Source organism: Rhipicephalus microplus, unplaced genomic scaffold (genome assembly GCF_043290135.1).
Source record: "Rhipicephalus microplus isolate Deutch F79 unplaced genomic scaffold, USDA_Rmic scaffold_21, whole genome shotgun sequence".
Classification (NCBI taxonomy): domain Eukaryota; kingdom Metazoa; phylum Arthropoda; class Arachnida; order Ixodida; family Ixodidae; genus Rhipicephalus; species Rhipicephalus microplus.
In genome coordinates, this window is record NW_027464594.1 from 1,812,248 (window position 1) to 1,835,057 (window position 22,810).

General features: G+C 45.2%; 1 long non-coding RNA gene and 1 pseudogene across 1 annotated transcript; both read left to right on the forward strand.

Moving 5' to 3' along the window:
• Window positions 1-375: 375 nt before the first annotated feature.
• LOC142785385 (uncharacterized) lies at window positions 376-3,580 on the forward strand. Its single transcript, XR_012888950.1, has 3 exons — window positions 376-652; window positions 1,617-1,695; window positions 1,889-3,580. It is a non-coding gene; the product is annotated as an uncharacterized LOC142785385 (long non-coding RNA).
• Window positions 3,581-4,592: 1,012 nt separating this feature from the next.
• LOC142785392 (uncharacterized) lies at window positions 4,593-20,837 on the forward strand (annotated as a pseudogene).
• Window positions 20,838-22,810: the final 1,973 nt, after the last annotated feature.

A 22,810-nucleotide genomic window follows, 5' to 3' on the forward strand; every position in this document is an offset into this window, starting at 1 on the left:
CCCCCCCCCCCCCGCCCCGCCCAGATATATCGGAGAAGAAAAAAAAAGCGGACCCAGACGCGTTTCTCATCAGCCATACACTTAGTAGCACGCTTCACCGTGTAGTTTGAGGGCAGAATGACAAATCTGCGCCATCTGCGCCCGCACGACAAGTCTGGCGCTAGTGTAGCAAACGATGTAAGTTACAAAGTAATTTTTGTTCAATGTTTATGTTGACTAGCACTAAATAAAAATTACACTCAACTCTTTATATTTATTTATGAGTTTTAGTGTACCTCAGTTTTTTTATAATTGTATTAGGAGAACACACTGAAATTATTGCGCTGACGCCTGTGCTGCCACTGTTCGACTTTTTCTTTTTTTCGGCGCAACTAGGTTCGCGTTCGCACTACTTACTCATTTTCATATGGTCTGTGGTTGCCGAGCACATGGACGTGCGAGCTTGTGAGCTATGTTTTGATCGTGTGTGTGTGTCGCAGATTTGCGTTTCTACTTATTCGTGATGAAGGTTAGTGTATATTTATCTTTATGGAGCACGAAGTAGTTGTGGATTTTGCTGCTGGGTGGAACAAACACATCGTAAACACGTCTTCAGCTATCTGCAAGCCTGTTCGCTCGTCGGACAAAGGACTGTGCATGCATCAGCGTGCAGGTGAGTGGCATTTCCAGCAACATTTAATGCTCTTACAATACATTGTTGAGTGGTTGCGCTATTGAAAGAGAAATGATTTGCTCTTATTCACCGTATCAATTGCTAGCCGTATCGGACTAAATTACCTCTATTACCGCCTGCATACCCTCTTGCTTCCCCTGTCACCACTGCAGTGCCAGTGTACTTTTGCAGTTAAAAGTTCATTTCCGCAACACTACCTCGCTTGAAAAAACATTGGGGCGGGGTTGTAGCTGCATTCATACTGGCACTTCTCTACCATTGGCTTTATGTAATGTTAACGGCTGAGTGTTGGGGCCTTGGGCCGCATTTTTTAGAGATGTAAAGTGTATGTAAATCAGTAAGTGAACAAATCATTGTCGCATCACTTCACTAGCATAGCCAGGCGGTTGCGCACAGAATTTTTTTAGACCGGGCGTAGGGAGCCCAAATTGACGACCATGTTCGCTTGCCCGGCCTATTCAGATAAGCGGACCCCACCCCCCTCCCCGCACGCCTAAAAAAAAATATGCCCACATCACTGCGTCACTTGCTTCACCTCTGCGCTGAACGTACTATTTTATAAGCGCACCATCAAGCGAGCAGTTTACATATTGACTGAACAATTGGAGGAGGAATGACCCAAATCTTTCAGATTTCTTTAGTGATGCGAAACCTTAGCAAAACTGAATATTGTAAAAGACAATCATAAATGCTGTATGTTCTCGTTAGCGCTGTCATTATTCTGCATCATGAAATCTTTATGCGCTGTGAAAACTTGGCATGCCGTTGAAGTCACATATCGACGTTCATACCAATCGACGAAAATTTCGACAACCTCAATAACGCCGTTTGGGATTTGCCGCATGCACATAATTAGGCTGATTCCCACTTGGCTGTTCTTAACCTGACCTCACTGCTACCAAATGAAACAATATTTGATGCATGTCTTTTACTTTTTTTTCAGAGATATGACACAAATTTGGTTATACTGCAGATAAGGATGCTCCCAACGATGCTAAAGTACAGAAAGCAAGTGAATTTTGGTAAGTGCAGACTTTTTGTACTACGTATATGAAAGCATCGCATTTTAGGGGCAAACTGTGCATGTGTTGGCCAGAGAATAGTTCATTATGCCACATGGTTACACTGGCTATGACAATTCGACATGGCTCCTCTGGCCCGTGTGTGTGCTCACACTGTTACCATTAAGATAAAATGTTTATATTTTCATTGCAGGGATTGCTGTTTGTACTAAAAAGCCAACTGCCAAGATTTGTTTACGCTGGTACTCCTAAAAGTATGCTTTCTCTATTTACATGGATTTTGGCTTGCACAAGGCATAACACTTGGGCCTAGATTCACAAAGCTGTCCATGCGCAGGCCTTCATAACAGCGTTTCTTGACTTGCCTTTACCCTGTTTTCTGCAGATGTTTCGTGGGTTTAAAAGTGCCACAGCATGTTGACCTCCCCCACTCTGAAATATTCGCGTTCAAAGTTCCGCAAGAGTGGGCTTAACTTTCTTGTGCACCTCTTTGCTAGTCTAAGATACTGAAGTGTTATGCTCTTACTAGAGGTGGCAGTGTTTCTAACGTTTGTATTTCCATCACATTGACCAAGTATGCGATCTTGGCTTGACTGGTAGCACATCCTCAACAAATGTCTTTGTGGCACATGTAGAAGGCAGTACAAAATAAATAGGCAGACATTCACACCGGGAGCTAACTTCTAATAATGCTTTTTTTTGGAAAGCATGGTGTGCTTATTCCAATTTGTCTAACAAGCAGTAACCTGTTTGGCTGTGAACCAACAAGACGTTGAACTAATAAAAGCTTCACATCTTGTTGCTCTCAAATATATATGTATTGGCAAGCTATCTGTGACACTGTCAAACAAAGAATCAGAATATCTGTGCATGCCTTAAGATATATTGCTTCGTTTACATATCTCGTGGCTGTGACTCGTCAACCGAGTGAACAAATGCACCCTAGTTTTCTAAATTTAAAGCATTTTTTGAAGGTAGCACGGTCTACATTTATTTGTCTATAGTTTTGTCCAGCCGTTTGCGTCAGGTACAAAGAAATATACTGAAGATTATCATGTAGCCTCTGCAAATGGTTGCTTTCAAGCAGGCTTTGCATGCTTGGCTTGTGCCTACAGGTATTGCACAAATCAAGACGCAGCAGCGTATGATAGAACAGTAGAATCGAGAGCAACTATGTGCACGAGCTAAATAAGTATTTTAACATGAGCGGACAGTACGTGTTATTTGCCACACACATGACCTCATTTAGAATGCCCATTGGTGAATGGGCTCATAGAAATGTCACTCAGCTGTGTATAGGAAACAAGTTAACTGAACCTAAGGGTATCTTTAACTGCTACAAATATGCCTTGTTGAGGTGCTGCACATTTTCTTCCAGAATATTGCTGTCTGAGACATCATGTGAAGAGCGTCTACCACATCAGCATTTACATGGCTTGCCAAGTAACGTTTGGCCGAACCTTCCTTTTTTTCACATTTCGTTTTGCAGTAGACATCCTAGAATGTAAGCGCTGCTGCAGTGTGTGTGACTCATTGTTATGAATTGATTCTGGCATGTTTAACCTCACACTTCTATTTTTTTTCTTGCAGCAATGAGATGCTTCACATATGCCTGCGGTGACGTTCTGCTGCGCTAGCCTGATGGAAACACCAGCTGCGAAACTTGAGTTCTTCAGAATTGGAGAAGTTGCCCTTCTCTCGCCAATGATGACACAAACTGCCCTATGCTAGAAATTCAAGATTGTTTTTCCACGGATGACGCAGAAAACCTTTGATGTACTACGGTGTTTGTTTAGTGCTGGCTGTGGTGTGGCGAAGTCTACTTTTACGTGTGGTCACACGTCGCCTCATAAAAAGAACAATAAAGCATTTATTTTCCTTTCAATATTGTCCACTTTTTGTGTTAGAAGCACCCAAGCAGTGCTCTTCCAAGGAGCTCTCGCCATGTGTTAAGCGTGTGACAAGCATACTCGAGATAAATACTCATTTCCCCAAGGAGTAACTGGAAGCATGTGCAGTTGGTTTTCAAAGAGTAACTGCGAACACGTGGGAGGAACGGTAAAGAGTAACTGTTGCTCTTAGAAGAGCAACTGGTGGGAGTAATGGTTGGTCGGCAGGGAGCAACTGGTGGGAGTAACTGTTGGTCTGCAGGGAGGAACTGGAGGGAGTAACTGTTCATCCCCCGAAGGAGGAACTGAAAGGAGAGCAACGGTTCCTTCTTTTAGGAGAGTAATGGGAGTGGCAATGCAATTGCTCCCTGAAAGGAGCAACCCCTATACCCTTGTTGCTCTTTTTTGGCTTAGAGTGCATCGTGCGACCGGGAGGCGGCCTCAACGTGCAATCCTGCAGCCCGCACAGGATTCTCGCCGCACTAACCATGGCAGCTCAGCTAGCGCCGTCGGTAACGGAGGAGGACATTATTTGTCCCAACTCGATGCAAAACATTTTTGTCCTCAGTACGCCCAGTGCTACTAATGCAGCAGCGTACAGTCGAGTAACCGAGATAATTCTCACCGACCAGAGACACCCGGTAACGGCCTACCTCTCACCTGCCGGTATCACGAGCCGAGGCATGATTCGCGGCGTCGACACTGACTTGGGAACAAAGCTCGAGGAATAGCCGCCTGTGTGGCTAAGCCTTATGCTTACAAGACACATGCAGTACGCCCAGACCTCAAAATAGAGCATCAGATGATAGAGATCATCCCCAACGCTCAACGCATCCTTGTATCCCAACGTCCACATATGTGGACAAAACACAAGAGCAAAGTGTGTCTATTCTAGCGAGCGCTTCGCCGTAAAACTGAGTTCAAATATTGGCGCTGCTTTGATGTTTCATAAAAACACCACCACATGGCAATAGCTTTCATGGAACGCCGTCAAACAGACACAGGTACATGGCGTATTCCACAAGTCGCTCCTCCAGGTAGGTGCCTGCCTTTTTTTTAAAGTTCACCCTAAATTTCTAAAAATTTCTTTGTGATTTGGTGGTATTCTAAAAAATAAAGGGCATATCTTGTTTTTGTGCAAGTTTTGTGGCAATGCGAGCTCCTATAAGGTTGTTTAACGTGCGGTGTTGTGGCGGCGTCCACGCATGTGGACGTCAGGCCTAGAGAGTTCAGCGAAGTGCATGTGAAATTCCTCATGGTAGTAAGGCCTGCGTTGCTGCCGCACGGCTATGGACAAACATTTCTCTGTTATGTGGTAAAATACATGTCGTGAAACTTGCGTTTAGACTTTATTTACCTTGTTTCAGACGTGGACTGAGTGACGAAGATATACAGGTCATACTTTTTGAGTGGCCTAGCGGAAGCGAATGTCCCGATCTGGACAGCTCGGATAACGAACGCATTGAGGCAGAGCCGTCAAGCAAAGGTCCCATCGACAAGTACATATAGGACTCGTCAGATGACGAAGACTTGGAAGTGGAACAATCGTCCACAGTAAAAAATAAGGCAAAAAAGATTTGGCATATGGTGAAGAAAGATGTCCCTTTGAATGAAGGCTTCCCGGAGAGCGAACTTGTTTCGCTGGTTACTCCTTATGAAGCGAAAACGCCACTCCACATATTCTCGAAGCTCGTCGATGAGGATTTGATGGAACACCTGACGTTCGAAACAAGTCGCTTCCGAGTTCAGAACGACAAGAGCAAAGTGAAACCAATCAGGATCGACGAAATTAGAAAATTTCTTGGGATTATTCTCTACATGTCAGTTGTGTGTCTACCATTCAGGCGCATGTATTCGTCGCGACTGCTGCGTCAGGCACACGTTGCAGATAGCATGCCCCGAAACCGGTTCGATGAAATTATTTCGCTCTTTCACGCCGCAAACAACGATGACGAGAAAAAGAAAGGACAAGATAGATATGATCGCCTCTACAGAGTGCGGCCTGTTTTGCAGCGCCTCAACAAAAACTTCTTGAATGCCGCTGAGATGGAACCATGTCTCGCAGTGGATGAAATGATTATACCTTTCAAAGGTAGACACAGCCTGAAAGTCTATATAATGAAAATATAAAGTGTGGACACTCGCTGGTAGATCAGGCTCTGTGTACAAATTTGAGTTTTACGGCGAAAACCTTGTGTCTGAGCCGACAGGACTTCAGAATAAAGATAGTTGTCCGTTTGACAGAGGGCTACGCAGGAAAAGAAGTGTTCTGCGACAACTTTTTCACATCGGCCGAGCTGTTTGCTGAAATGAAGCTGCGTGGGTTAAGCTGCACTTCAACGCTCAGAAGCGGGAGGACTGGCCGTTGTCGACTGCAAAATGAAAAGCAGCTAAATGATTAGTGGAGTTTATTGGCGCAAGGGCCAGATATGGCCAAAGAGCGCCAGAGCGATGATAATGAACTGTGCGATGTGCAGTGTGGATAAAACAGATGTGACGTGGCTGTAAATAGGTCTAAAAAACAGTCGCTGTAGGTGCGTAAAAATATACATATAGTAAAATTATGGCAATGACAAATGTTGTGTGCTATGGAGGCATAAAAATGGTTTAAAAGTGATATGTGTGTGAAATAAAAACTTGGCATGGAGCACCAGTGCCTCGACAGAGCCCTTAAAACAAGAGCATGGAGGCCTGGGCTCAATGAAAGCTGCTATCACAGCGGCATCCTCTGAACAGAGAATTCGCTATGAACTTGTTGGGCTAAAAACATTCAGTGTTGGACTAAAAAAATTCAATACTGCATCCTTAAAAAGGCTTAAAACTGATTTTGCATCAAAAAGCGGCTCTTCGCCGAGAAACATAATCGGATGTAAGGGAAGATGATAGCGGTATGCTAAAGGAAAATATTTCTTTCTTTCTCTTTCAGCTTCCGGACACTCCAAGAGAACGTGGAAGACGGTTAGCCTCTCGCCACATCGACTACAAGTAGGAGGTTCATCGCCAGTCAGCGGAAAGCTATGGGTACCATAAGTGTGTCCTATTCTGAGGCGACAGAATAGGACATCAGTTCGCCGTGTTCTCGTAGCGGAGGGCCAGTAACCTAACTGCGGCTTGATCAAGTGAAGCTTATTATTTATTTTTGTGTCCCACAAGCGTTGCCAGTGGCGTCGCAGTTTCTTACGTAGGAAGGGTTTTAGGTCTGTTGCAGGGACAGTAGCAGTAGGGTTAATAGCCCGCAATATAATTGACGTGGCCATTCGGTCAGCTAACACATTGCCCTCGATACTTCTATGGCCAGGTACCCAGCAAATAGTAACATGCTGGTTGGACATGTATGCAGTACATAGGACGGAATACAACTAAATTATTACCGGATTTCTTAATCTTAAAAATGATCTTAATGCATTTATGATGCTTAATGAGTCTGTAAATATAATTGATTTTTGTATGTTTGATTTCCGTACATGCTTCACAGCCGACAATAGTGCATAACCCTCAGCCGTAAATATACTTGTTTCAGGGTACAGCACACCGAATTCCGAAAAGGATGGTCCGACAGCTGCATAAGCCACCCCTGAATGCGACTTGTAAGCGTCGGTATAAAACTCTACGCATGAGTAGTTGGACTGAAGTTCTCGGAAATGCATTTTAATATGTGCTTCTGGTGCGTGTTTAGTGATCTCGACAAATGAGGTGTCACAGTGTATAAGCTGCCACTGCCACGGCGGTAAAAGTATCGCTGTGGGCGTAGGACAAAGTTCTAGCAGCGGAACACCCATTTCCTCACTTAAGTTTCTCACACGCAAAGAGAACGGCTTTCTCACTGTGGGTCGATTATGGAAGAGGGTGGCAGCGGTCATATCGTCTATAGTTGAATAAGATGGATGCTTGATGTTTGCGTGTACCTTTATAAAATATGTGAAACTGCTATAGGATCGCTGCAGGTGAAGTGACCACTGATTCGACTCTACATAGAGGCTCTGGATCGGACTTGTCCTGAAAGCACCGGTTGCAAGTCGGATACCCAGATGGTGAACGGGGTCTAGGATTTTTAATCCACTTGGCGTTGCGGAATGGTAAACTATAGAGGCATAATCAAGGCGCGACCCGACAAGGCTTTTGCATAACTTCAAGAGGCACTTTCGATCACTACCCCATGTTGTACGTGACAGGAGTTTTACGACGTTCATCGCTTTCAAACATTTCATTTTGACATATTTAATATGGGGAATAAACGTCAGCTTAGAATCTAAAGTGATTCCCAGGAATTTATGCTCGCTGCTCACAGAGTGTTGGTCTCCCTTGATCGTAACATTTGGTAGTGGCATTACCCCTCGTTTGTTGGAGAAAAGTATGCAAGTACTTTTCTTCGTGTTTATTTTAAAACCATTGTCATCCGCCCATTTAGAGAATTTATTCATTCCAAGTTGAACTTGTCGTTCGCAGATACACATATTGCATGATTTGAAACTCATCTGCACATCATCAACATACACGGAATAAAACATCGCGCTTGGAATGACCGACTGCAGGGAGTTCATTTTTACAAGAAAGAGTGTGCAACTAAGCACGCCCCCTTGCGGAACACCAGTCTTTTGGGTAAATTTCTAGAGAGAGCATTTCCCACTTTTACGCGAAAGGTTCGGTTAGACAGATAACTTTTAATTGTGTTTAGCATGTTCCCACGGATGCCCATGGTGTCAAGATCGCGGAGAATCCCGAATCGCCATGTGGTGTCGTACGCCTTCTCTAAGTCTAAAAATACCGAAAGTACAAACTGCCTATGAATAAACGCATCTCTGATGTATGTCTCTATGCGAACAAGGTGGTCTGTTGTCGACCTCCCCTATCTGAAATCACACTGAAGGGGGTCTAGTATACTGTTACTTTCTAAAAAGTGGATTAGGCGCCGGTTTATCATTTTCTCATATAGTTTGCATAGACAGCTTGTTAGCGCTATTGGTCTGTAGCTGGCGGCCAAGGACGGATCTTTGCCTTGTTTAAGTACTGGGATGACTATAGCTTCTTTCCATGACAATGGAATATACCCAGCTGGCCACTTGATATTAAAGAGGGTTAGGAGTGTTTTTAGTGCTTCGGGGTGAAGGTACTTGACCATTTCGTATGTTATACGATCGACACCTGGCGCCGAGCTGTTGCAGCACGCAAGAGATGCCTTAAGTTCAGCTAATATAAATGGGCAGTTGTAAGTCTCACTGGATGGATGTTTACATTTAAGGGGCTGCCGCTCTTCGCGTTCTTTGAATTTTAAGAACGTTTCTGTATAGTTTGATGCACTTGAGACGTATTCAAAGTGTTCGCCAAGGCAGTCCGCCTGCTCCTCTAGGCTCTCACCTCGGCTATTTACCAAGGGTAGGGGGTGCGACTCCCGACCCATTAACTTGTTTACCCTATTCCAAACCTTTGTTTTGTCGCTGTAAGAATTGATACCAGAGATGTACCTATTCCAACTTTCTTTCTTTGCAAGACGACGCGTTCTTCTGGCTTGTGACTTCACCTGTTTGAAATTGACGAGGTTTTCAGCCGTTGGGTAATTTCGGAGTAATCTCCAAGCTTTATTTTGACTATTTCGCGCTTTCCGACAATCGTCGTTCCACCATGGCATGCGACGCTTATTAGTCATTCCGTTAGTTTGCTTAATACATTTTAGTGCCGCGTCAATAACAAAATCTGTTAGGTATGCCACAGCATCGTCTATATTAAAATCAGCAATGTCATCTCCATCTAAAAATGTGTTTTCTCGGAACAGTTCCCAGTTGGCTGACTTGGTGTTCCAACGAGGAAAGTCAGGCGAGCATGTATCTTCTTTAGTTAGCTTCAACATTATCGGGAAGTGGTCACTCCCAAAGGGGTTCTTCAGAAAAGACCACTCCAGATAAGGAATTAGTGTACTCGAGACAATTCTCAGGTCTATAGAAGAGTATGTGTTGTGCGTAGTGCTATAATATGTTGATTCTTTTGTGTTAAGTAAACATGCACCTGACGAAAACAGAAAGTGTTCTATTAGGCGTCCTCGTGCATCCAAACGGGAGTCACCCCATAGGAGATTATGTGCATTTAGATCACCAACGACTATATAAGGCGGAGGAAGTTCATCAATGAAGCTTTGAAATTGTGTCTTCGAAAGTTGACAGCAAGGAGGAATGTAAATAGAGGTAATTGTTAGTAGCTTCCCGAACAGCACTACTCGGACAGCAACTGCCTCAAGAGAAGTTCGGAGGTTTAATTGCTTACAGGCAACATCTTTATCAACTATTATAGCGACACCATCCGACGAGGCGGCAGTGTCGTCACGGTCTTTGCGGAAGATGGCATATTGCTTTAAAAAGTTCGTTTGTGTGGGGTTTCGCTGGAAGGAAAACGAAGTGATTCTCTTGTAGAACACATCTTGCCGTCTGTGCTGTTTTTTTCTGCGTTCCACAACACAACAGCGAGGTCTCCAGCCCCCTACATCGCGGTCATGGATGTACAATCCCCGGAGATCCCGCCCAGTACCAGTTCATCCACGGGCATTGCTTCAAGAAAGCGTGGTAATCCGTCTAGTGAGGGCGAGGACACCGAGCTGTACTCTGCATCAGACTACGAGTCCTCGGAAGACGACTTCGAACCTGTGCTCTACCGCAAGGCCAAACGAAGAATCATGAACGCATCATCGGCATCAAGTACAGCCACTGTAAGGACAGCGCCTCTGCGATGGCCTCACTCCATTCTGTTTGTGCCGCAGACTACTACTGCCAATCTACGCTTCCTCAACAGGCAAGCACTGTCCTGAACACGCTACAGCATGTGTCAGAGCTGGGAAACACCGAAGTCCGATCCATCATACCAGCGAATGGTGACACCATAACAGGAGTTATCTATGACGTAGACACTGAAATCGCCAATGAAGTTCTTCCTGTACTGATAAAACCAGTGAGTGAAAACAACGTCATTGTACATGCTGGTCGCCTAGGCAACTCTCGTTGTGTGCGACTAACATTCAAGGGTGACTGTCTTCCCTCCTACGTAAAGGTTGGCCATTTCCGTCACCAGGTTCGCCCATTTATTCCGAAGCCTATGCAGTGTTTCAAGGGCCAGAAGATTGGCCACGTGAAGGGTTTTTGAAGAAATTCCGAAGTGTGCCCCCGATGCGCTGAACACCACTCAGAAGACGACTGTAATGCAACTACGTTGAAATGCTCCAACTGCCAAGGAGCTCACAGTGCTTCCTCCAAGGACTGTCCTCAGAATAAGAAAGAGATTTATATTCTGCGGCAAATGGTGCGAGACAACTCGACTCACAGAGAAGCTGCGCAAAAAGTAAGGCGAAGGCGTCGTCATCGTCGAAGGTCCTCACGAAGGACAGTGCAAAATCTGACGAGAAAGTCAGAAACTCAAGTGAAATCGACAAGCGCGGCTCCTAGCACAGCAAACATCTGCGCTGAACGAGAAGATGCTGGAATATCTCTCTCTCCAAAGGAATGGCCACCCCTTCAGCCTAGACGATCTGTTGAGCCTCAGCAGAAGCCGCCTACACGACCTGTTCAGCCTCAACAGAAGCCGCCTCAAGAACAAGCACAAAATGCTGCAACGGCCGGGAAGCCAGATCATCGCGTGATGGTGATGCTAAGATCATTAGTGGACACCATTCGCATGTTGTTATGCGACATGAATACACCGTCAGCCAAAAGTGCCCTTCAAGTACTGGACACGCTTAGTCCAGTGCTAGCAGCCCTAGAGTAGACCATGGCTAACCCACCACTGTCTTTCAGGAATGAGGTTCGTAAAGCAGCAATACTGCAGTGGAATGCCAGGGGACTGAGATCGCGCATTGGTGACTTTCGTCGATTTGTGTACGTCAGTATGTTTCTCGTAATCGTCATTTGTGAGCCGAACTTATCGAGTGCAATACTACTCTCGGGATGCGAACCTTTCATGTCGTCTACTGTTACTGAAAGCAGTAAGGTTCTGGTGTACATTCGCCGAGACCTCACTTACATCCTTCAACCTGTACCACCTCATGGCGGAAACCAATACGTATGCTTAAGAGTGAAAAAGAGGAGGCTCAACATCACTGTGGTTGGCGCATACCTATCACCATCAAGCCGTTTCGATCAAAAAAGACTACGAGACATTATAGCGTTAACTCCTGACCCGTGTGTTATCATTGGGGATTTTAACGCTCATCATACATTATAAGGAAGTCAGAATATCAACATGAAGGGCAGAAGCTTAATGTCTTTTGCCTCCGACAACCAACTTTGGTTACTGAACGATGGCAGTCCTACATTTTTACGTGGCTCCACATACAGTAGCTGTCTCGACTTGGCTTTTGTTTCGCGAAGCCTAGTGAAACATACTGAATGGTTCACGGATATAGAAACGCACGGGAGTGATCACATTCCAACATACGTCAAGATCAGAGGATTGTCGCCTCCTAAAGTGCGCGACATGGTTAAAAGAGTGGACCGAAAAAAATTTCAGTCCACATATTCGATTTACAAGAGGCCATCAAGAGCACCGTAAAAGAGACTGTGTGTACGATCCCATGCCCTGTAAGAATCACGGACATCGACATAGAGCTGGAGCGGCTCCGAGCCTTGCGACGACGAGCTGAAAGAAGATACCGGCGCACGAAGGACATAGAAGATTTACGGACTGCTAGACGTATGCAGAAGAAGATCAAACGTCGGTTGGGCAAGCTAGAATGCCAACGCTGGATTACTTTCTGCGAGTCACTCGACCCTCGTAAGCCTTTATCGCAGATATGGAAGACAGTTAGAGGTTTGCGGTCATCGCCCATTCAGAAGTCACCATTCAAGGCCTTAGCCCTTCACCAAAATCGACCAGATGTAGACGTTGCTGTAGAATTCTGTGCCGGATTATCAGGGCAAACTCCAGCCATCAGCAGCTCACCACTTTCGAGCAGTTGTCCGCCACCACGTGACTCCTGTATGGACTTCCCGTTCACCATTCAGGAGCTCAAAGCAGCACTCGCTTCATGCAAACGGACCTCCGCACCATGACCTGACGGAATCTCCTACAGAGCCCTGTGTCATCTGGGTGAGCGCGCGAGAATAGCTCTACTTCAGCTATATAATGATTGTTGGCTAGAGGGCACTGTCTCCTTAAGTTGGAAAACTAGTCGTCTAGTACCATTACTAAAACCTGGCAAATCACCATTGGAACTCTCCTCCTATCGCCCGATCGCATTGGCTAGTTGCGTGGGTAAAGTGATGGAGAGAATGATTCTCGGCCGACTCGAGTGGTACTTGAAGTATCATGAGATCTACCCAAATGTCATGGCTGGCTTTCGACGTGGTCGATCATCGATCGATAGCGTCATCGACCTAATCACGTACGTTGAACACGAGAAAGGCCATACGCGTCTTTGCGCCTCTCTGTTCTTTGACGTCAAAGGAGCCTATGATAACGTTACACATGAAGCCGTCCTTACCGCACTAGAAGAGATTGGAGTGGGTGGCCGAATGTTTAAGTGGATACGCAGTTATCTCCAAATGCGATCCTATTTTGTGAGTACAGAGACCGGGAACACGTCTACACATTTCAGTTGTCGTGACGTCCCTCATGGTGGTGTACTGAGCCCCGTGCTATTCAATATAACACTAATCGCTCTCAATACACACATACCAAGCAATATTTATCTATCAACATACGCTGATGACATCTGCATCTGGAGATCTGCGGTAACTCGCCTGCAGTTACGAGCGAAAATACAGAGAGCTGCTACTGCAACTACTTTGTATCTACGCAATCAAGGCCTGGAAATTTCCTCCGGAAAGTGCGCTGTTCTCGCATTTACGCGCAAACCCATGTCGAATTACAGGGTGTCAATTAACGGTCAAAATATACCATATCGTCGATCTCACAAATTTTTGGGTGTCATAGTCAACAGAGACATATCATGGAGCCCTCATGTGTCGTATTTGAAAAAGCGATTGACAGGCATATGCCATCTTTTCAAGTTTCTCGCTGGCAAGACTTGGGGAAAGCAGCCTAAAGCTATGTTACGACTGTACAGGGTGCTTTTCCTTGGCTTTTTACGATACAGTCTGCCTGCATTATCAAACGCCAGCAAAACAAGTCGACGCATGATACAAAGCGTTTAGGCACAGGCGCTTCGAATATGTCTAGGTCTGCCTCAGGGTGCCTCAACAATGGCGACTATAGCTATAGCCAAAGACCACCTCGTGCAGACCCATATTGAAATTGAAGCTTTGAGAACACACATAAGGCATGTGGGCCGGACTCCCCATCACCACCTAGCCTCTCTACCAGAGGATAGACCTCATACTTCCTTTTGTCGAACAATAACTACACATGGTGACTCCCTACCAACTGGTTTTACGCCCGCGGCGAGACCTTCAATTCCTCCATGGTGCCTCAAACAGCCAGTCATCAACCTGACAATACCAGGCATCCAGAAAAAACGAGATTTCTCAATACCAGCCCTCAAGCGGCTCGCCTTACTTCTGCTGTACGAGAAGTACCAAGACTGCACCCACGTCTCCACCGACGGCTCCGTCCTGCCAAACAGCTCAACAGCGGCGGTCGTTATTCCAACGCACGCCACAACCATCAAACTCAGGACAGCTCATGCAACCACAACAACGGCAGCAGAGCTTGCAGCGCTTCGCGCTGCGCTGCATTTCATTAACGACCAAAGCACGCAACGGTGGACGATTTTTCGCGACTGCAAGGCGGCACTGCAGTCAATTCTGTCAAATCTACGCCGTGGTCCACACCAGCAATTGGTATTTGAAACAGCAGAAATGCTACACCATATAACAGAGAAAGGGCACCACGTTATATTTCAGTGGTTGCCAAGCCACTGTGGAATTATCGGTAACGAACGAGCTGATCAAGCTGCCCGATCAGCCCATACAGAAGACAACGACCAGTCAATACCTCTCTCAAGGACGGAAGCTGCTAGGAGGCTCCGCATTCTTGCTCGCCAACGCTCCATGGCTCTTTGGAATGAGCCTCTCTTTACGCATGCAAGATTACGATCCCTTGATCCAACGTTAAGCATGCAGCTTCCAACAAAAATTCGAAGAGGCGACGCTAATGCTCTGTGCAGACTATGGTTGGGAGTCGCGTTTACCCGTGCGTACGCGTTCCGCGTAGGTATGGCCGACACCGCCGACTCTGCACACTGCGGAGATGAAGAAACAATTCGACATATCCTGTGTGACTGCCCGAAATACAACCTGGAAAGGCAACACCTTTCTAATAAACTAAACAGGTTAGATGACCAGCCGCTGTCAGAAGAAAGTATACTGCGCCATCGTCATGACTCGTTGTCACAGAAGAAAGCCGTGCAAGCGCTACTGGGCTTCTTACGAACTACTGGCCTGTCGGAACGCCTCTGAGTGGACTGATTTTGTGTGTGTGTGTGTGTGTGTGTGTGTGTGTGTGTGTGTGTGTGTGTGTGTGTGTGTGTGTGTGTGTGTGTGTGTGTGTGTGTGTGTGTGTGTGTGTGTGTGTGTGTGTGTGTGTGTGTGTGTGTGTGTGTGTGTGTGTGTCGGTGTTTTTCTCTTATTTATTTTTTTAACTCTCCCTTTCTCTTTCAACCCCCTATTCCCCAACCCCAGTGTAGGGTAGCATACCGGATACTAGCATCTGGTTAACCTCCCTGCCTTCCTTTTTTCTCGTTTCTCTCTTGTTTGTGTGGACTTGAGATGTGTTTCCTGAACACACAGCACCTTCGGAGTATGTTTATTATGGAGTTCTCTAATATCATCGAGGTTATGGAGAAGTCCTCTCACATTCCACTGTAAAATCTGTGTGTCCATTTTAGATGTGTTTTGTGCTGTGTGCTCAAGGATGGAAAATTACCTCACGGACCTTTTCCACGGGACATGACACGAGATTTTTCTTTTTTGGATCGGTCGACGGAGTCGCACCGATTCTTAAGCGCTTGCTGCGCCCTCACGCTCGGAGTTTTGTCCATTACCTCTTGCGAAGCACTGGACAAGCGCTCTTGCGAGCGCTGCATTTGTTTTGAGGGCCTCCCCTCTAAAGACGAGGCCTTCGCGGCCCCCAGCCCGGAGGTTGGTGGGTACTTCTTAGATGGTGGAGCACCACTGGCTGCAACCGCTGAGGGGGCGGATGGCGCCACCGCCGGCTCACTACGCTTGTGCCAGACAGCCACCGGAGGCCGTCGTGGCGCTGCCCCCTGCCGCGCCACTTCGGCAAAGCTGGTTTCTGGTAGGTAGGACACCTGCCTTCGTGCCTCCTTAAAGGAAATGTTTTGTTTTACTTTAATTGTGACAATTTCCGTTTTTTTTTTCAGCATGTGCATGACCGTGAGTATGCGGCATGCTCTCCATTACAGTTCGCGCAGTGAAGAGAGTTTTCACAGGCTTCAGATGTGTGTTCTTCAGCACTGTATTTGGCGCAAGTTAGGCGGCCTCGGCAGTTCTGTGAACTGTGGCCGAACCACTGGCACTTGAAACATCAGAGAGGGTTCGGTATATATGGCCTCACTCGAAGCCTGATGTACCCAGCCTCAACGGAGTCGGGCAGTACACTTGAATTGAAAGTAATTATCAGGTGCTTAGTCTGGACTTCTTTTCCATCACGCCTCATCCTAATTCGCTTCACGTTGATGACATTCTGTTCGCTGAAACCCTCCAGGAGTGGAGCCTCCGTCAGCCCTAACAGGTCATCATCTGAAACAACGCCACGGGTGGTGTTCATGGTTCGGTGTGGGGTTACTATTAATTTGGTATCTCCAAATTTCACTAGATTAGACAATTTTTCATATAGTTTCTGGTCGCGGAGCTCCAACAGGAGGTCACCACTTGCCATTCTCGATGCTTTATATCCTGGGCCAAAGATTTCTGTCAGAGACTTCGAAACAAGAAAAAGTGAAAGTGTTCGCACTGGTTTGCCGGGTGTGTTAGCGTGGATAACGTGAAATTGGGGAAAGGATACTCTCTGGTGACCAAAAAAAACTGGAAGACTTCATCGGTGCGCCCTCTTTTCTAAGGGCGATCAGGGAGTGGGGGGAAGGAACAAGCCATATGTAAATGTTTATTTTCGGCAGTGGTGCCAGCCACCCACCATGGAGTCCTACAAGGGGGCGCTGCAGGGTCTGTAAGTACAGGCCCCGCAGACGCCAGCTGTACGCCACCACTATAACCGAATATGGTGTATCCAAGGTAGGATAGCCACACAGGGTTAACTCTTGCCGCCAGGATACACGGAAGCCAACGGAAGAGAGTAGAGGACTGGAAAGATTTAAAGTAAGAGAAAAGACGAAGATGTGAGGGGGAGACAGGAAAAGGCGACTGCCGATTCCCCTCAGGCGGGTCAATCCGAGGGTGCCGTCTACGTGAAGCCAGGGCCAAAGGGGTGTGTTGCCTCTGCCGAGGGGCCTTAAAGGTCCAAGCACCCAGCGTCAGCTACACCCCCAGGATCCCCTTTTCCCCGGACACGTCTCAGCCACGCACGGCTAGGCGTGGGAGGGAGCCGAAAACCACCGTTAGCTCGGGTCCGTGCTGTCGCTACACACCAAACGCCTGCTTACGCAGACACCCCTACGGGGGCAGAAAAGGAGAGAGACAGCCTTCGCGAGTCATTTGGCCGTGTGTTTTCTAGTGACCAAATCAATGTACTAGAAAAAGAAACCATGCGAGGGAAGTATTGGTCCCCAGCATCGCTTCAAAAGGGGCTCCACGTAAAAGTTGCCTGTGGCAGCGAAGGATACGAGTTTGTTAGAGAAAACATTGCCCCTTTGCCAGCAACAAGAACCCTGCAGAGACACATTGAGCACACAAAGTTCAAACCTGGTAAATACCACTACACTATCATTTCTGAAGTACTTCAGACGTCCCCTGAGAAGCTCGAACCACTAAACTTTGAGCAAGTTGATTTTGTAGAGTTCATAAAAATGATATAAAATAAAACTAACCAACCATTTATATGCAGGTATCCTGCATGAAGTTTTTCAGCCCTGAAAGAGGAGGTGGCTACAATGACCCCAGAGGAAAGACATGCATGTCTTTTAAAGGACAAAATGCAGATTTCACCTGGGCTTGATTACGACACGTCCACAGGGAACATTATAGGTAGGATAACTGAGTTTACCAATTGACTGACTATGCTTTAGATGGTTATGTTCATGCATCTGAGTGGTCTTTAACTTCTTGATTGTATTTCTTTTGTTCTTTCAGGTCAGCCAACCGTGCGCCCTTCAAATCTATACACAAACAACCAACTTGCAAACAATGCACTTGTTTTTATGCTGGCGGGGTCGACAAGCAGGTGGAAACTAGCCGTTGCTTATCAGCTGACATGTAAGTTGTGAAGCTTTTTTCATGCCTGTGCCACTTTAGAACATTTAAATTTCCTGGCCCCGCATATTTTCTTTACCGCACCCATAGTGCTCTGAGGCTAATTGCTGTTATTCCTGGAGGTTATGTGTCTAGTATCTTCATATAATATGAAATGCAATTTAGAATGTTGCCCTAGCACTTTTTTTCTAGAAAGTTGTGCATATAGGCCACACTTCTGCTAAAATTATTTTTACACAGTTATCTGATGTGCGCTTTCTGAATTTCTTCTTTGATAGCTTCATCTTTTGATACAGAGAAAGAACTGCCTTTTCGATGTAATTAAGCATTCTGAAGCTGTAGGCATAACAGTCAGCGCTGTTGCGACTGACTTAAGACCTGGAAACACGGCCATCTGGCAACTATGTGGTATAGAAAATTCAAAGTATGGGAATCCAAAAATTTCATACCCTCACCCTTGCGGGAAAGGAAGGCAGCAGTACTTCCTTGCTGATGTCCCGCATCTCTATAAAATCTGAGGTCACCTTATTCGAGGCCAGGAGATAATTCTACATGACACCACTGTTAAAAAAGAGAACCCTCCAAGCAACAAGGTAAGCATTGTGTATTGCCTTCTAGTTTCACTGCATTGGCTTGGCTTGTGAACACAAGCTGTTCACTGGATTACAGATGCTGTCAATTAGTTTTTTTATTTGTTACGAAACGGGCGATACCAGGTTGAAAATGGTTTTTTCATTTGCAAGTAACTCCGCATGCCTTAATGTAGCCACTACGGCCAAGCGGCAACAGCTATTGTCACTGTGCTGTAAACGGCATCTTTTCAGTAGTTTAGTAGCGCTGACAGTTGGTATGGGTTCATGGTTAAAAACGGCACAAGAATACGAGACACAAAAGGAAAAAAACACAATGACGAGCACCTTATCTGTTTTTTTTTTGTGACCACGGGCTTTCATGTATGTGTAAGTCGACTAATAAAAATTAGTTGAGAGTACGGTGCCCGTCCTTGTGCTTTCATAATTTTTGTGTCACATGTTCTTGCGTCATTATCAACCATAATCAAGTTTGCTTAATATTTGGCGAAATAAATAAATACCGCTGAATCGAGCTGTGCAACATTCTTCAGTATGCCTATCGGAAACCTAAGCCTAAATTCAAACAAGAGTGCCTCTGGCACTGCTGCTCAAACGTGTCTATGCTAGCGACCATATCAATGCGTTCGTAGCGCGTATTCATTGGGAAGCCGGCATGAGCATGTTGAAAGCGAAGCCGTGAAAACAGTTCACACAGAAACTGAGCCCTGCGGTCAGTCCCAAATAAAGAGCACTATCACACGTTCTAGATGCCAATGAAATAATCAGTTTTATCGTCATTTGACAATAAACATCAAGAAGTTGCCGTGACTTGTAAATATTTCCAACCAATTGCCTCCAATTTGTAGAAAACTACGCCTGCGAGTGTGCTCAGTGCGAGTCTCTTGCAATTCAAGCATACGTGAAAATAAAGATATAGGCTGCCATGCATTGTAAACTAGCTGTTGCAAAACAGTGCCAACAGCTATGTCAGAAGCATCCACCATAATGGCAATTGGCACGACTGGTTTTCTGTGCGCTGCCAACATTAATTACGCAATACATTAGAAATACAATGGGATTGCATCCAAGGGAGGAAAAATTCGTAAGCAGGGGCTGTATTGCAGCTGATGTTTCCACAAGTGGGCATATCTGCTTGTCGAAACAAGCTGTCAGCCAGTCCACTTTTCAAAATGCTGGCTCCCGCATAAACCTCATTTACGATTTTTTTGTCACTAAATATTACAGGCCATTTAGGATTCAGTTAAGTGGTTATTAGACAGAAAGCCATTAATTAAATCGTGCAAGTAAAAACAAATAATTAGTGACCAGGGGTCCCTTAACTAGTAACGCACATGTTATGCTTTGACAAACTGATAACCATTTAAGTCAAAGTGCATACTTATGTCCTATATTTCTCAGGTCTCCCTAGAGCACATAAAGAAGGCCTGTGAACTTGACGCCAAGAATCAGCTGAAGCTCTTGCCACACTTGAAGCTGCGGGACTTGGACTCTTCGCACTTCGAAAAGACGAACGTTGCTACAGCACACGCTCTTTTTCACCATGCTGCAGCTGCTGGCCTTCGGTACCTTGTTCACAAAAATCATCTCCCAGAAGAAGCTCTCACTACAGCATTTTTCCTTGGACAAGTTTTCCTATGGTTCACTATCATGACGTCACGAACCATGAAGACTGCTCTGAGTGAGCTCTGCCCTCAGAAAGGAGACGAAGTGAAGTACTTTCTCATTACTTTCATAGGTACGGCGACAGACATGGTGATTGTCGACAGAACAGGTAAAAGTTCCTGGAAGCCTTTTAAACAGGTGCGTGTCTCTCCACACTTTGTGCTGTGGAGTTGCGCCAGCTGTATATTGCAGAAAGGCAATTTAGGTTTTTGATGTTGAGCAGGCTGAGCCAGATGCCTTAGAGAATTTATTTAGCACAATTCGTTTTAAAGCACCAAGTCCACGTGCAAGAGAATTTATAGCAACTTTCAGGTAATCGTGCTGGCACAATTCTCGCAACCAAGCCGCCATGGCTCCTATGCAGTCGATGACGCGCAAGATCTTTTAGCTTTTCTTAAAGATAAAGGTGGATACGAGAAGCAATTAAGCGAACAGGTGGATACCAGCTTTGAGAGCATTTTAGAGCTGTGTGAGGAGGAAGAAGACCAGCTTTGAGCATTTCAGAGCTGCGTGAGAAGGAAGAGGATAGCTTTCTTTATTTTTGTGGATCCATTGCATATGCTGTCATTCACAAGTACAAACTTTGCTGTACATGCAAGGGAAGCATGGTTGACAGCAACAAGGCCATTTCTGAGCTTGTGGCCTTGAAATGCTACATAAAGGACGAAATCCACTGAAAGTTTCGTCTGACTTGCTTGTAAAATTGCTGCATGAGTGTGAGCAACTTTTTTGAGTGAATGAATATCGGCTACTCGATTCAAGCTGCTCATTAGAGAGTTTAAGGAAGGCTGCTGAGGAAAAGTTTGAAACTTTCAAAAAATTTCCATCATGCCGCAATGTAGCACAGATGGCTGCAGCCCATTTTTTCTTTGCAGGCTGAGGTTTGCATTAAATAAAAAAAATGCTGAGCTTTTGATACAGCTTCGGCAATCTGTCAAGTGTGGCTCCAAAAGCGTTGGAATGCGCATAATGTGTCAAAGTGTCGATTAGGGCACCACGTTTACGTTACCATTCAACTCACTTTAGAGGTATAGCGATTATAGTTGGGGTTTGACTTCGCACATCCACATTATGATTACGAGAGATGCCGCAGTGGGGGGGGGGGGGAGGGGGAGACTAAAAGTTTCGGCCACCTGGGGTTCCTCAACATGCAGCTAAATTATTCTCAGTTTCAGCCGATGACAATGTCACTAGAGTCTGCAACATCAAGCGTAACAGTGTGTAAGCTTCCTAATGGATTACCATTACTAAATTAGAGTTCATGCCTTGAACTTTTTTTTTCACCATTTCAGGCACCACCCATGATGAATAGTTCTCTCTTAGAGCGTCAAATCTGAGTTTCTTTTTCAATGCAGTCGGTATTGCTACAAAATTAGTATAATATGGTAATTAATGTGTTATAGTAAACATTTTTAATTAAACTTCTTGATCTGAAGCCATTCATTTTCTGTTAATGTATCAGTCAAATGAAATCTTCGGCAAGAAGTATACTTGAAATTTGTTTTTCGTTATGCGGACACTAGGAAGAGATAAGTTATACCTTCGACAAAGGTCAAGGAACGTCGCACTACTGGTCGAATATGGTACTGTCTTCATATGAAATTGTAAGCTGCAAAATGAAATTGAATGAAAGCAAACTTATTATGCAGGAGGTTACATATGCCCAAACCTCATTGTATATTGCTCTGTTGTCCTATTGTAGGTGCCGATGTACTTTGCGATGTCAGTGCACGTCAGACACCAGATAATCAAAATTTTCGAATCCAATACTACAACATCTCTCATAACGATATCGTGGTTTTTGGACTTACAACCCCAGATATTATTATTTCCTTGCTCCTAGTCAATTCGAATAGCAAATACAAGTGGTGTACAGAAATTTTCACATTGCGTGTCAAATGCTAAAGTTTGTTCAGTCGAATGAGCTAGCACTTGGCATATATTTCTGTAATGTTATGAAGGTGTAGTGCAAAATGTATTTGCTTGTGTTCATTGTATTAGGATGAGAAAAGTGCACTAAAAGCTTCGATATGTTTTTGTGGTGTTATAGAAAGATTTCACGAGCGCAATTGACGCTTCGCCATGTTTTTGTAGTGTTATAGAGGTGGTAGTGTTATTAATGTTTCTATGTTTCCTTGTGTTCTTTGTTTTAGGCTGTGGCAAGTGCAATAAAAGTCTCATATGTTTTCATTGAGTTATAGAGATGCTAGTGCAAAAACATGGTTGTATACATGCTTGTGTTGTTTCAAAATGGAACTAGTGCAATGAAACCTTCATGATAACTTTTCGTGGTGCTATAGAAGCACAGTGCAGTAAATATTTGTATGTTTGCTTGTGTTCGTTCCTTGAGTATGTGAAAAGTGCACTGAAAGCTTCTATATGTTTTTGTAGTGTTGTAGAAAGATGTGACGGTGTAATAAAAGCCTCCCTATGGCTATGTTTTTCAGTGTTATAGAGGTTCTAATGTGATAAATGATTCCATGTTTGCATTCCACACTCTAAGGCAAAATTACACGAAAAAGGAGAAACGAAGCCCAATAGACGCGCGCGATGAAAGGATAGACTGTTGAGGAGCAACCAGAGGGAAGCGTGCGCTGCGAAACCACTTACTCTCCACTAGAGATGAACCGCCCGGGCATTGCAGGCAGCG